The 14,411-nt window shown below is 40.1% G+C and overlaps 1 long non-coding RNA gene across 1 annotated transcript in view; it reads left to right on the top strand.

Annotated features, from left to right (window-relative positions):
- LOC309637804 overlaps positions 1–14,411 on the top strand; it is a 70,860-nt gene that overhangs the window by 13,492 nt on the left and 42,957 nt on the right. The window contains exon 2 of the long non-coding RNA XR_014250820.1: positions 12,944–13,038. This is a non-coding gene — a long non-coding RNA (uncharacterized lncRNA). The remainder of the gene's footprint in view (positions 1–12,943; positions 13,039–14,411) is intronic.

The following is a 14,411-nucleotide window of genomic DNA, read 5'->3' as shown; positions in this document are numbered from 1 at the left end:
TTTCTAGATGCCTAAATTAAATACAAAAATAAAACAAAAATTGGTAACATTAAATTTTACTGAGAATGGGGAGGAGTTTTTTTTTTTAATTTTTATTGGAGTAGAGTTGCTTTACAGTGTTGTGTTTCTACTGTAAAGCAAAGTGAATCAGCTATACGTAGACATATATCTGAGAATGGGGAGGAGTTAAAATTACCATGTATTGCTGATGGAAGTATAAAAATACATCCAGTTAGGAAAACTGATTGGCTTTTTCTTATAAATTTAGAACTTTACCATATTAGAAAAAAAATAAAAGTGTACATAAAACAATGAAAACTCTCTGAACTTCTAAGACACCCTTCCTTTCTGTATTCCTCCAGCCACCTATAGGTAGCTTCTTTTTAAAAAAAATATTTATTGATTTATTTTATTTTATTTTTTTATTTTGGCTCTGTTGGGTCTTCGTTGCTGTGCACGGGTTTTTCTGTAGTTGTGGCGAGTGGGGACTACTCTTTGTTGTGGTGTGAGGGCTTCTCACTGTTGTGGAGCATGGGCTCTAGGCACGTGGGCTTCAGTAGTTGTGGCTCATGGACTCAGTAGTTGTGGCTCGCAGGCTGTAAAGCGCAGCCTCAGTAGTTGTGGCACACAGGCTTAGTTGCTCCACGGCATGTGGGATCTTCCCGGGCCAGGGCTCAAACCCGTGTCCCCTGCAATGGCAGGCGGATTCTTAACCACTGCGCCACCAGGGAAGTCCTATAGGTAGCTTCTATTGTATGCAAACATTTTTTAAAAAAATCAATGATAGGGAAACAGAAGAAGAGACAGAAAGGTGAGTCCCAGTATCTACATCCTCATGGTTATTATGAGCCTCCTAGTGCCAAATTCCCAGGGTATTATGAAGATTAACTCCAATAGGAGCTGTGAGGTTTCCAAAACAGTGCACCATAAACTACCTGTAAGCACAGAGTAGATGCTCAGTAGTCATTGCACTAATGACTATATACATGTTGTTTTCCAAATAGAGACTTATTCAGATGTTATAGCCTTTATTAGCCTTCTGTAAACCTTAAAGTGCCAGCCAAACATGGGATCCTTTAAGACCATGATGGTGGTTTTTAGTGAAACCAACAGTAGCTGTCTTGAGATAAGGTGGTTGGTGGACGGGGCTGAGGTGTGGCGTGCCTGCTTTCTCTAGTGCTACTAAAAATGGGTCTGGGGGAGTAGCATCGGCACACGGAAGAAGCTTGTTAAAGCTGCCGATTCACGGGCCCCACTTCAAGCCTGCAGAATCACAGTTTCTTCGTGGGTGCTAGAATGCTTTGTATGCATATTAAAGTCTGAGAGGCAAGATTTACTTAAGTGCTTATCACTCTAGACTTACAATAAAGATGACATGGCGAGCTTCAGTTACTACTATTACCTGTGACCTCCTTCACAGATTCTGCCTGAGAGCACATGTTTAAAAATACGAAATGTAGATGACCTACAATATTATATTTGATTCAGGTGTACAACATAGTTTCAGGTGAACAACATAATTTATATAGATTACAAATAAATTTGTTTTAATTACATGTTCCAGGCAATCCAGGGTGAAACCAGGGTTAGGCAAGAGGGCTCTCAGATATTTTTGTGGTGTGAGAGTTGAGGTCAGCCTTCAGCTCAAGGAAAGGTAATAGAGTCTGTGTGGGTGCGTCACGTGTCTGCAATCTACATTCCCCATTGCTGCTGCAGAAGTAGTGGCTGACTGTGAAAACAAGATGGGAGAAAATCATGTTTTGGTCTCCACGTAGGAACTCATTTTTTTCTGAATCTCTCAGGTGACAAAGGATAGGAGAGTGTGGCCTTTTCTGCATTTCAAGGTCATCGTGCCTCTGAGAGTGGGGGTAGCAGGTGAAGGGGCTGTGTTGATGCCCTCAAAGAGGTACAGGTGTGATTTCTCTACATAATATCGCCTGAGAAAAATCTAGAAATGGAGGAGGAAGAGGAAGGTTCTCAGGTAAATATTGTGACCCAGGTCAGAGGCTGTGTCCCCTTTTCTTGCTGAAATCCCATGTATTTAGAACTTGTAAACACTTATTTCTCTAACTCTGGTGGTCCTGCCTAACAAACTTGTGTTTCAACTACTTTATTTTCCTAATGATAGCCAAGGTTAGATCTTTAGAATATTCCTCTCTTATATCCCAGATCCTTCTTTCATTCTCTCTGTCCAGGCTCCCTTTACAGCATGAAGAATTCCTACCATGAATGACTGATGTGCAAATGTTGAAAATGTTCCCTTTTTGTCAAATCAACTTGGGGATGTCTTTATACACAAGATTCCCACTGAATATGGGGTTGGGTCCTGGGATATCAGTGAAGAAGGAGAATATGTAATATTTACGTCCTGTCTGGATGCAGCATCAGTCTATGTAGCCAAAGATTACAAAAATGCACCAATAAAGCAGACGGCTGTATGGTTCAGACTAACCCAAAGTTCTGAAAAAGAGAGCTCTTGATTACCTCAAGGAAAGACTTACCATTTAAAATACACAAGAGTACAGAATATGAGAGTTGTATGTGGCTTTAAATTTGCTTAACACTTTTCTCATGATTAGATTTTTATTTTATTCTATTTTATTTTATTTATTCTATTTTATACAGTATCACGGCAATGATGATGAGTCCTGTGTGCATGGGGCAGCTGATATGAATTTGTCCCAGTACAGCTGATGTTAATTTTGTTCACTTGGTTTAGGAGCTGTCTGCCAGATTCCTCAACTGAAAAGCTAATAATTTTCTAATTATCATTAATAAGGGTCTTACAGGGATTTACTGAGATGTGCATAAACCATCACATTTCACCTGAAACTCCCCCTGTCTACTTCATTTCCCTTTACTTGTAGATTGCTTTGGAAAAGGATGACTCTCACCTTTGTTCAGTGGAGATATAGGCTTTTGTTAGTAACTGTTCTGTAAATTTCCATTTTATTCCACAGTCATGTCACAGTTTTTCTCTTCTTTATTACTTTTTGTATCTTCAGGAAAAGAAAACAAGAGTCCTACAGTATACGTTCAAGTATCCTAAAATGCTATTATATAGTCAGCACAAATGAGAAATGAAATCATTTCAAGGAAATAGGGATTTGTTGATGCAAAGAAAATCTTCATGATGTCTCATCTTGTTCTCATTTCTTGAGTTGATCTGCATCTTTCACTCTAGCTCAGTGATCATTTTAGATACTTATAAAATGAAATAAGATATTGTTGCCCACATCATAAAATCGGCTATCCATTCCTTATTTTTGATTGAGTAGTACTTGGAAGTAGAGTTAAGGATCTGCAAATTAGAAATGCTTCCTAAGTGTTTTAAAGGGGCTGTCAGGAAATGCTATTTGGTGAAGTAATTTTCTATAACTTACAGTGTCCTCTCTTCTCTACTGAACACAGTCCTGCATTGGAATGTGTAGAATTCCTGGGTTGAGTCATGTTCCTTTTTTTTAATAAACAGGTCTTGCTGTCTCTAAGCTGAACCTGGTCAGCTTTTTTGAGCAAAGGAAAGAGCCCTGGGATGTGAAGGAAAGGAGACAACAGTTCCTACACCCAGGTAGGTGGGAATGAATAGAGCAGATAGCACAGGTGTGATGTCCAAAGATGAAGGAGGAAGCTAGGCTTTAAAATGTTATTTAGGAAGCTCTGCTTCAATGGAAATTATTTTGAGAAGCCTAGGTTTGTGTGTCCTGCTGTCATAAATGGTGGACCTTTGAAATATCATGCTTATTGAGATAGATTAACTTACTGAAATTTTTTGAGTAAACAGTGAAAGGATGAGCGGTAGGGTCACTACAAAGAACACAAGATGTTTCAGCTGAATTTCAAGAAAACAGCACACGGGAGGCCACAATTCATTAGAGATTTGGTGTATGGGAAAATGGCCTTTTATAATTTGTAGAAGGAAGATTTTCCTGTGTTATCCCCTTTGTTGACAAGAAAGAGGTTTCAAGATGGACTCCTGAATTGGAAAATACATTTATTTTATTTTAATATTTATTTATTTATTTGGTTGCCTGGGCCTTAGTTGCGGCTTGTGGGCTCAGTAGTTGTGGCATGCGAACTCTTGGTTGTGGCATGCATGTGGGATCTAGTTCCCTGACCAGGGATCGAACCCGGGCCCCCTGCATTGGGAGCGTGGAGTCTTAACCACTGCACCACCAGGGAAGTCCCTGGAGAATACATTTATAGAGGAGCTTTTCATTAAATTTGGAACAACATAGAAGGCAGAATAGGTTAATCTATTTTGTTTAATAAAGAGTCTGATTATTTTTGAAATCAAGAAAATGGTTTATGTGCCTTCCAGAGAAAGTAAAAAAGGAGATAAATAAACTCAAACAGGTAATCAGTTAACATAACTATTTGTAATTAAATTATAAACTTTTACAAAATTTTAAGTAAATATTTTATTTTGAAATAATTTTAGAATTGTAGAAAAGCTGCATAGATAACAGAGAGCTCTCAAATATGTTTTCATTCTGTTTTCTCTATAGTTACCATTGTATATTACCATGCTGCATTTGTGAAAACTAGGAAACTAGTTACTTTACTATTACTGAACTCCAGACTTTATTTGCATCTCACCAGTTTTTTTTTACATATATCTTTATTGGAGTATAATTGCTTTACAACGTTGTGTTAGTTTCTGCTGTATAACAAAGTGAATCAGCTATACGTATACATATATCCCCATATCCCCTCCCTCTTGAGCCTTCCTCCCACCCTCCCTATCCCACCCCTCTAGGTCGTCACAAAGCATGGAGCTGATCTCCCTGTGCTATGCAGCTGCTTCCCACTAGCCATCCATTTTCCATTTGGTAGTGTATATATGTCAGTGCTACTCTCTCACTTGTCCCAGCTTCCCCTTCCCCCGCCCACCCCCGCCGTGTCCTCAAGTCCGTTCTCTATGTCTGCGTCTTTATTCCTGCTCTGCCACTAGGTTGATCAGTACTGTTTTTTTTAATATATATAAATTTATTTATTTATTTTTGGCTGTATTGGGTCTTCGTTGCTGCGCTCAGGCTTTCTCTAGTTGCGGTGAGCTGGGGCTACTCTTCGTTGTGGTGCGCGGGCTTCATATTGCGGTGGCTTCTCTTGTTGCGGAGCATGGGCTCTAGGCATGCGGGCTTCAGTAGTTATGGGACGTGGGCTCAGTAGTTGTGGCTCGCAGGCTCAGTAGTTGTGGCGCACGGGCTTAGTTGCTCCACGGCATGTGGGATCTTCCCAGACCAGGGATCAAACCCGTGTCCTCTGCATTGGCAGGCGGATTCTTAACCACTGCGCCACCAGGGAAGCCCCAGTACCATTTTTTTAGATTCCGTATATGATCTCACCAGTTTTGACCCTGTGTCATTCTTCTCTTCCAGGACCCAGTCCAGAACACTACAGTACATATAGTCGTCACATGTTCTCTGTCTCTTATGCTCTGTTAACACTGTTTCAGTCTTTCCTTGTTTTTCATGACCTTGGCAAGTGTGAGGAATACTGATGAGGCCCTGCTTAGAATATCCCTAAAGTTGAGACTGTGATATGTTTTCCTCATGATTAGAATAAATGAGATGTGGAATCTTTCTCCAGAATAGCTCATCATGTCATATCACTTGATAATTGACTTGATTTATCATTAAGGTGGTGAATCACTTGTGTAAAGTATTTGCCAAGTTTCTCCACTGTGAAGTGACTGTGTTTTTCTTTTGCATATTCTCTTCTTTGCCAGGAAATTACTAAGTGCTTTTCATACTCAACATGGGGCTGGAGCGAGGGGAGTAAAATAAGCTTCCCTATTATAAAAAGAGGAATAACTCCATATATTGGTCATCATTTTTAGGTAAGGAATATATTTCTTTTCCCCATTCATTTCTTTTTTTTTTTAAATACTAGCTTTACTTTGTAATTGTCATTTGAGAGTTTAGCTTTTTTATTTATTTTTTTTTTATGGCTGTGTTGGGTCTTCGTTTCTGTGCGAGGGCTTTCTCCAGTTGCGGCGCGGGGGCCACTCTTCATCGCGGCGCGTGGACCTCTCACTATCGTGGCCTCTCTTGTTGCGGAGCACAGGCTCCAGACGTGCAGGCTCAGCAATTGTGGCTCACGGGCCCAGTTGCTCCGCGGCATATGGGATCCTCCCAGACCAGGGCTTGAACCCGTGTCCCCTGCACTGGCAGGCAGACTCTCAACCACTGCACCACCAGGGAAGCCCCTTCCATTCATTTCTATAGTTATTTTTCTAACGTTGATATGGAATCCTGTGTATTTATTGAATATTTTATATTACCATTCAGTACATTTATTACCATTTATTTTGTTGTTCAAGTTGATCTACATTTGGCCATTTGGCAGCTCTTTCAGTGTAGCCCTCCTTCCCCTTGATGTGCCACCAGACTTTTGATTTGAGCCTTATTTATTGCCTCTATAAGATCTTCCAGGCTCCTGTGTATTTCCAGTTTCCACAGTCAACTCAGTATTTCCTGCTTCCTTCACATGAGACTCTGTCTGACTTTTACTTTTGGGATAAAGTGAAAAAAAAAAAAAAAGGAGTCTCTCAAAACTCTTCAATAATCTCCTTGGAAATAACTAGACTAGTAAGTTGTAGTTGTTTTTGGTAATTAACGACGAGGGTAAAGTTTTTCACAAATATCCTCCATTCCCCAGAACTGTTCTCTCATTGCATACTTGCCGTACTGCAGAGAGATGAGGTCACACAATCACAAAACCATACCTAGGTTTATGACTGCCTCCTTCCAACATAAGTACTGGCTGTCTTGACCACACTGAGCCCACCATTCTGGCACAGAAAGGAGTCAGGTGACAATTTTTTCTTTCAGTCTGAAAGGATGACTTTCCATGGAAGGAAGCTTATCAGGAATTTAGGTACATGCTCATGTCAGAAAAAGTGATTCTTCAGGGTTTCATTCCGGTCCAGTGCCAAAGCCACACAGGAAGATGAAATAATTCTGAAGCTTGAGCTGAACTAGCAAAGAGAGATTGGGATTATAGTTCCTACATCAATCCATTATGCTTCAAATATAATTAAGTGTAATTTGCAGTGACGCTCGCCGTAAATCACAGTGGATTCTTGGTGTTGCATCCAAGTAATACTTCAACCTGACTTTTAATATAATCTTTTAATATACTCTTTAATATACTTTTAATATAATTTTAATTGGTTTCAACAGATTGAAACCAATCTATTGTTCATGTTAATTACTGGAATCAGAGACTAAATTTTCAGGATTACGGCAGGTATGTGCCTGTAACACCACGTGCTTATAATAAAGAGTAAGATGAATATACGTAAACCATTATGTCCTGTGCAGAAATGGTGTATCCAAATGGCGGTTGCTAGAACAGAAATGTGTTCTCTAACTCAGGGTGTATGAAGTGCTTTAATGGAGACAGTGGATTTTTTCTACTGCAGATGTCAATGGTCTGTTCATTTTGATGAGATGGTCTTCCCTCTTGAAGAAAAGGAATCAAGCCTTAAGGAAATATAAATATATAATAATGAGTTTCAGAGAACAGAAGTCAGGCTCAAACGTATCTTGTGATATTTGCTCTGTTTTAAAAAGTCTATCAACAAAAATATATGACTCCAATTTAATAAAATGCACCAGACTTTACACATGAGAGGTTCCATTTTTGCATAACTATCATGTATGTTAAAATAAAAGGCAAATCTCTCCTCATCACTAATAGTTTTACTTCACTCATGCATTAATAAATTGATAAGCATATGATGTAAAGTTAGTGATATTTTTCTACCCTACACAATTTTATTAATATTAGTGATTCATAACAACTACTTTAAGGTGCACTGTGTTATTCAACAATTCCTGTTAGGTGGAATTACATTTTGTTCAGGCACAGAAGCAAAGGAGTCTTTCTGTAACAGCCCTAATATTAAGCCCGTCTTGCGTGCACTAAGTCCAACTTGGTCATGTGGCAGGTTTCTGTAGTATTGCAATGAGAGCATCTACACTAAGTTAATCTCTCTAAGTCTTTCGCATAATTGATATTGGGCTATGAAATAAATCTTTATAAGTAAATGGAAACTCATCAGTACTCAATAAAATAAATTACCACCAACTTAAACTGTGATGACAAGTTAGGATACCAGATAAATATATACATAAGCTATTGGAAGAACACAGCTAACTAGATTTGTAAGTACATCATAGTGGTTAACTATGCTAGGTTTGTTACCAGAAAAAGGATTTGGGATTCTTTTATGCTTTATTTCATAACAGAATCACCATCTTATTGGCTGTAGGACTGTTATTATTCCCTGATGTTTCACGTTAGGTGCTCATGATCTGATCATGTCTCTATGGTTTTCATCTTGAATAGGCACAGGCAGCAGATTCAACACATCCATAGGACTAACATCTCCCTTAGATTCCCCCCTGCCCTGAATCTAGAGCCACCCAAAGCATTCTTGTCTTGATGAGCTCTTTTGTGTCTTTGCAACCCTCTCTTCCATATTTCACATTTCTTTGGCTCCTTTTAGTAATCCCAGCTGGGGGATGGTGAAATCTGCTGCATTGATTACTGTCTGTTTCTTAACTCTAATCTCCTTCATTCTCTTGATTCATAACTGCAGAGAATCCAGGCTTTTTTTTTTTTTTTGGCCATGCCACACAGTTTGCGGGATCTTAGTTCCCTGATGACCAGGGATTGAATCTGGGCCGTGGCAGTGAAAGCACCAAATCCTAACCACTAGCCCACCAGGGAACTCCCTTTTATTTTTTTTATAATAATTAGAGAATTTCCTAATCTTGTGAGATATATATAAATTGATTGTATTAGCACATTTGTCAGTTTTTAATTTATTCATTCCTCTCTGATTCCTAAGTATAATTATTAAACCGTCATTTACAAGAGAGTGGCATATAAGACAATTTTATGCTCCAAAAGAAGCAATAAATCATAATACAACTGTAAATGCATTACTGTGTGATTAACATATAAATACCTATGTAAATATAACTTTATTAATGCTTGTAGTGGAACTTCAGAATCTAGGCAGTGTTAAGCAGAAGTCTCTTAAATAATCTGGGGATTAGAGAGGAGTCTTGACCGTGCAATTATCTATCTGAAATAATACATTTTCCTAGAAATAAACTCGCCCCGAATTGTAGGAAAAGCTGCATGAAATGAAACAGCATGTGAGATGGCCATTCAAAATATACAGGGATTGGGCTTCCCTGGTGGCACAGTGGTTAAGAATTCGCCTGCCAATGCAGGGGACACGGGTTCGAGCCCTGGTCCGGGAAGATCCCACATGCCGCGGAGCAACTAAGCCCGTGCGCCACAACTACTGAGCCTGCACTCTAGAGCCCGCGAGCCACAACTACTGAGCCCGTGAGCCACAGCTACTGAAGCCCACATGCCTAGAGCCCATGCTCTGCAACAGTAGAAGCCACCACAAGGAGAAGCCCGTGCACTGCATCAAAGAGTGGGCCCTGCTCACCGCAACTAGAGAAAGTCCGTGTGTAGCAACGAAGACCCAATGCAGCCAAGAATAAAAATAAATAGATAAATAAATATATTAAATAAATATATATATATATATAGGGATTATATATATATTCAGTATATAACTGAAGTCCCATTAGGATCACATGATCAGTATTAAGAACTAGCATCACGTGTGTGCTCCCCAGAGGCTCTGTCTATTGGTCCTGTGGGAGCATCAGTGTTGCTTTAAGTAAGTGCCCCAGGTGATTCTCAGGAGAGGCCAGGGTTAAGCACATGGTCTGCTGGGTACACTTGTGAGAGCTGAGGCCAGGCTTCAGTCTAGGAGAGGCAACAGTCCGCTCTACGTGGGTTTGGAAGGGGAACGTCAGTGCAGCCCACATACCCTGTGTTAGCAGTATTTGGGGACATTTATGAGGAGAGAACATGTGTTGACAACAAAGAACAAATTCACAGCTGGTCTCCATGTAGGAGTTGTTTGTTCCTGACTCCTGAGACAAAGGACAGGCGAGACTGGCCTTTTCAGCATTTCAAAGTCGGCTTTGAAAGTTTGGCCTGTGGGTGTGGTGGGAACAGATGAAGGAGCTGTGCTGACGCCACAGAAGGCATATTCTCAAGGCGCTGACCTGATTCCTCAACATAATATTGATGAGAAAACGACCCAGAGCAGGCGGAAGAAGAGGAGAAAATGGCAGCTTCTCAGGTAAACGTCCTGTCCTGGGTCAGAGGCTGTGTCCTCTTTTCCTCCTGAAATGCCGTGGATTGAGAACATACAAATCATTAAGTCTCTACTGACTTCTTGCCTAGTGAGGTTGTTTTCAACTACTTTTTTGTTTATTCTGATAGTCATGATCAGCTCTTTAAAATACTCTCTTTTGTCCCAGAGCCTTTTCTCCTCTGTCTGCATCCAGTCTCCCTATAGAGCATGAAGAATTATCACCATGAATTAATAACTTGCAAGTATTGAAAATATTCCCTTAGTGAGACATCAACAAGGGAAAGTATTGGTATCCAAGATGCCCACTGGGATGGAGTTGGGTGTTGGGATTTTAGGGAAGTAGGTGAAAATGTAGTGATTACTTTACATCTGGATACAATATTCTATTTGAAACAGGATTGAGAAAATGCACATATAAACAGGATGACCTTAGTAATCTTGAATCCCTCATAAAGTTTTGAAAAAAAATAGGAGAGGCAATTCATATGTTGTTAAGAAAGGCTTGCTATTTACGTGACTATTAGGAATAGAGCACGTGGGAGGTTTATATGAATTGAAATTTGCATAAAACTGACATTTTTCATGATCGATTCAGGTTATGGTTTCCTTATTTTTGCCAAAAATGCCCAAGCAGTGATATTGTGTCCTTCTTTGTGCCTTAGTCATCTGCTATCCGTGTATCCTATAACACCTGATCTTTACTGGTTCAGATGCTTTCTTTGAGATTGCATCGCTGAGAAGTTCATGCTTTTTCCATTTATCTTTAATAAAGGTCTTAGAAATAGTGAAGGATGAGCATGACCCACTTCAGTTAATGTGGTGATGCCATTTCTTTTTAGTTTCTCTTTGCTTGTCGTTGGTTTTGAAATATGAACTCTCAACTGTGTTGAGCAGAGGTACTGAGAGTTGAGTCCAGCCTTTGGTTCAAGGAAATGTAATGGAGTCTGTGTGGGCGCGTCAGGGCCGTGCACCCCACATACCTCATTGCTGTAGCAACATTTCTGGCTGACTGTGAGACAGAAGGGCGTATGAAAACAGGGAAGAAGAATATCCCTGGTCTCCATGTAGGAGTGCATTTCTTCCTGAATCTGTCACGTATTAAGGGAGAGGGGAACGTGGTCTTTCTGCATTTCAAGGGCCTCCTGACTCTGAGAGTGGGGGTAGCAGGTGAAGGCGCTGTGCTGATGCCCTTAAAGAGGCACAGGTGCCATATATCTACATAATATTGCCTGAGAAAGGAACCTAGAAGTGGAGGAGGACGAGGAAGAAATGGCAGGTTCTCAGGTAAAATTTGTGACCCAGATCAGCGGCTGTGTCCCCTTTTCTTGCTGAAATCCCATGTATTGAGAACTTGCAAACATTTACTTCTTTACCTCTGGTGGTCCTGCCTAACAAATTTGTTTTCAATATGTTTCTTTTCTTCCTAATGATAGCCAAGGTTAGATCTTTAGGATATTCCTCTCTTACATCCTATCGCCTTCTCTCCTTTTCTCCATCCAGGCTCCCTTTAGAGCATAAAGAATTCCTACCGTGAATTACTGATGTGCAAATGTTGAAAATGTTCCCTTTTTGTCGTATCAACTTGGGGATGTGTTGATACACAAGATTCCCGCTGAATATGAGGTTGGGTCCCGGGATATGAGTGAAGAAGGAGCATATGTAATATTTACATCCTGTCTGGATGCAGCATCAGTTTATGCAGACAAAGATAATGAAAATGCACCAGTAAAGCTGACTGCTATATGGCCCAGAATAACCCAAAGTTCTGAAAAAGAGAGCTCCCAATTGCCTCAAGGAAAGACTTACTATTTAAAATACACAAGAGTACAGGACATGAGAGTTATATGTGGTATTAAACGTGCTTAACTCTGTTCTCATGATTAGATTGTTTTTCGGTTTGCTTTTTTGCAAAACTATCCCAGCAATGATGATGAATCCCATGTGCATTGGTCAGCTGATAGCAATTTGTCCCATTAAAACTGGTGTTAATTTTGTTCACTTGATTCAGAGGCTGTCTGCCAGATTCAACTGAAAAGCTAATAATTTTCCAATTATCATTAATAGGTCTTGGAGGGATTTACTGAGAGATGTGTATAAACCATTGCATTTCATGTGAATACTCCCCCTGTCTACTTCATTTCCCTTTACTTGTAGATTGCTTTGGAAAATGAAGCCTCTCATTTTTGTTCAGGCTTTTGTTAGTAAATGTTCTGTAAATTTCCTTTTTATTCCACTGCCATTTCACAGTAATTCTCTTATTACTTTTTGTATCTTCAGGAAAAGAAAACAAGAGTCCTATAGTATATGTTCAAGTATCCTAAAATGCTATAATATAATCAGCACAAATAAATGAAATCATTTCAAGGAAATAGGGATTTGTTGATGCAAAGAAAATCTTCACGATGTTTCATCTGTCGTTCTCACTTCTTGAGTTGATCTGCATCTTTCACGCTAGATCAGTGATCATTCTAGATATTTATAAAATGAAACAAGATATTGTTGCCCACATCGTAAAATCGGCTATCCATTCCTTATTTTTGATTGAGTAGTACTTGGAAGTAGAGTTAAGGATCTGCAAATTAGAAATGCTTCCTAAGTGTTTTAAAGGGGCTGTCAGGAAATACTGTTTGATAAAGTAATTTTCTATAACTTACAGTGTCCTCTCTTCTCTATTGAACACAATACTGGACTGGAAAGTGTAGAATTCCTGGGATGAGTCATGTTCTTTTTTTTAATAAACAGGTCTTGCTGTCTCTAAGCTGAACCTGGTCACCTTTTCTGAGCAAAAGAAAGAGCCCTGGGATGTGAAGAAAAGGAGACAACAGTCATACACCGAGGTAGGTGGGAATGAATAAAGCAGATAGCACAGGGGTGATGTGTAAAGGTGAAGGAGGAAGCTCTGCTTCAGTGGAAATTATTTTGAGAAGCCCAGGTTTATGTCTCTTGCTGTCACAGAGGTACATCTCCTGCTCCAGTCGTATCCTGCTCCTAAATCCTCTAAGTGTTTTCCTTTTTCTTCAGTGATCTTCCATGGCAGTCAGAGTGAGAGCCAATCAGAGCCATGGCCTCTGAGGGTCTGCATGTTCTGACTTTTCTTCCATTGCTTTTGGGGACCTGGGAAAATCTGTGCACATAACAAAGTTCTTTTATGGAGTTTATGTGAGTTTCTCCTCCCTTGTCTTTGGAGGTACTTGTCTCCTAGAGTCACGTACACATTCCACTACAACCCTGGGATCATGAGATAGACTGACCGTCCCCCATTCAAGTCTATGTAGAGCAGGCTTCCCCATGGACCAGACCTTGTACTAGGTCATCAGAAATGAACCTGGGAGCCTCACAGTGTTTACCCGGTCTCACGGTTTAACCTGGGCCACTTCATTAATATCCTGGGCCCTGCCAAAGACTAACTGACAGAAGGTATGGGGGTGGGACACAGGGGATGGTGGTTCTAAAAAAAATACACAAATGATCCCAATGGGGAGTCAAGGCTGAAAATGACTTTGGTGAACATTGCTCATCAGAATTGCATGTCTGTACGAATCACTTACGGATCCCATTAAAACAGATACTGGGGCCCACACTCAGAGTTTATGACTCTCCAAGTCTGGGATGAAAGTCATTAATTTGCACTTTGAGCGACCACTGAAGTTGCTTCTCCCAGACCTCATTTCCCGCAGCATTAATCTAGAGAAATCAAGGAAGCGCCTGAGTGCCTTACACCCAACCACCCTATCTGAACACAAATACAGCTTGTTCCCAGGGAAGACCACTAACAACTTCTGAAAAGATGACATTCTCTGCTCACCACTTTCAAATTCATCAGGGACTAGAGAAAGCAGTGGGGTCTGAGCAAGACTGTTACGGGGAAACAACATTTATTCATTCATGAAAGAAATGTTTCATGAGGACCTACTGTATGCTCGCAGGTATGTGGGGATGCACTGTGTTCAAGACACTGTGCTAACATCCTCACATTATGAGAGTTGATTGTCATAATCTGCTGGGAACTGGGTATTCTATGTTCATCTTTCCCAGGAGTATGTAGATGTCGGGCTCGCCTTCCTGGGAGTAGAGATGATCTTTTTCTCTTCTCTTTCATTATCACTGATGATAAAGATAAAATCTACCCACCAAATTTTAAGTCTTTTGCTCTCCTTTATCTGAGTCTGAGTATCAAAAATTGTGAATGCCAGATCCATTCACAAAGGTG

Source organism: Balaenoptera physalus, assembly GCF_965194825.1.
Source record: "Balaenoptera physalus genome assembly, chromosome: 11".
Taxonomy (NCBI): domain Eukaryota; kingdom Metazoa; phylum Chordata; class Mammalia; order Artiodactyla; family Balaenopteridae; genus Balaenoptera; species Balaenoptera physalus.
The sequence above is the reverse complement of the archived record's forward strand: the minus strand, read 5'-3'. Positions and strand labels throughout refer to the sequence as shown.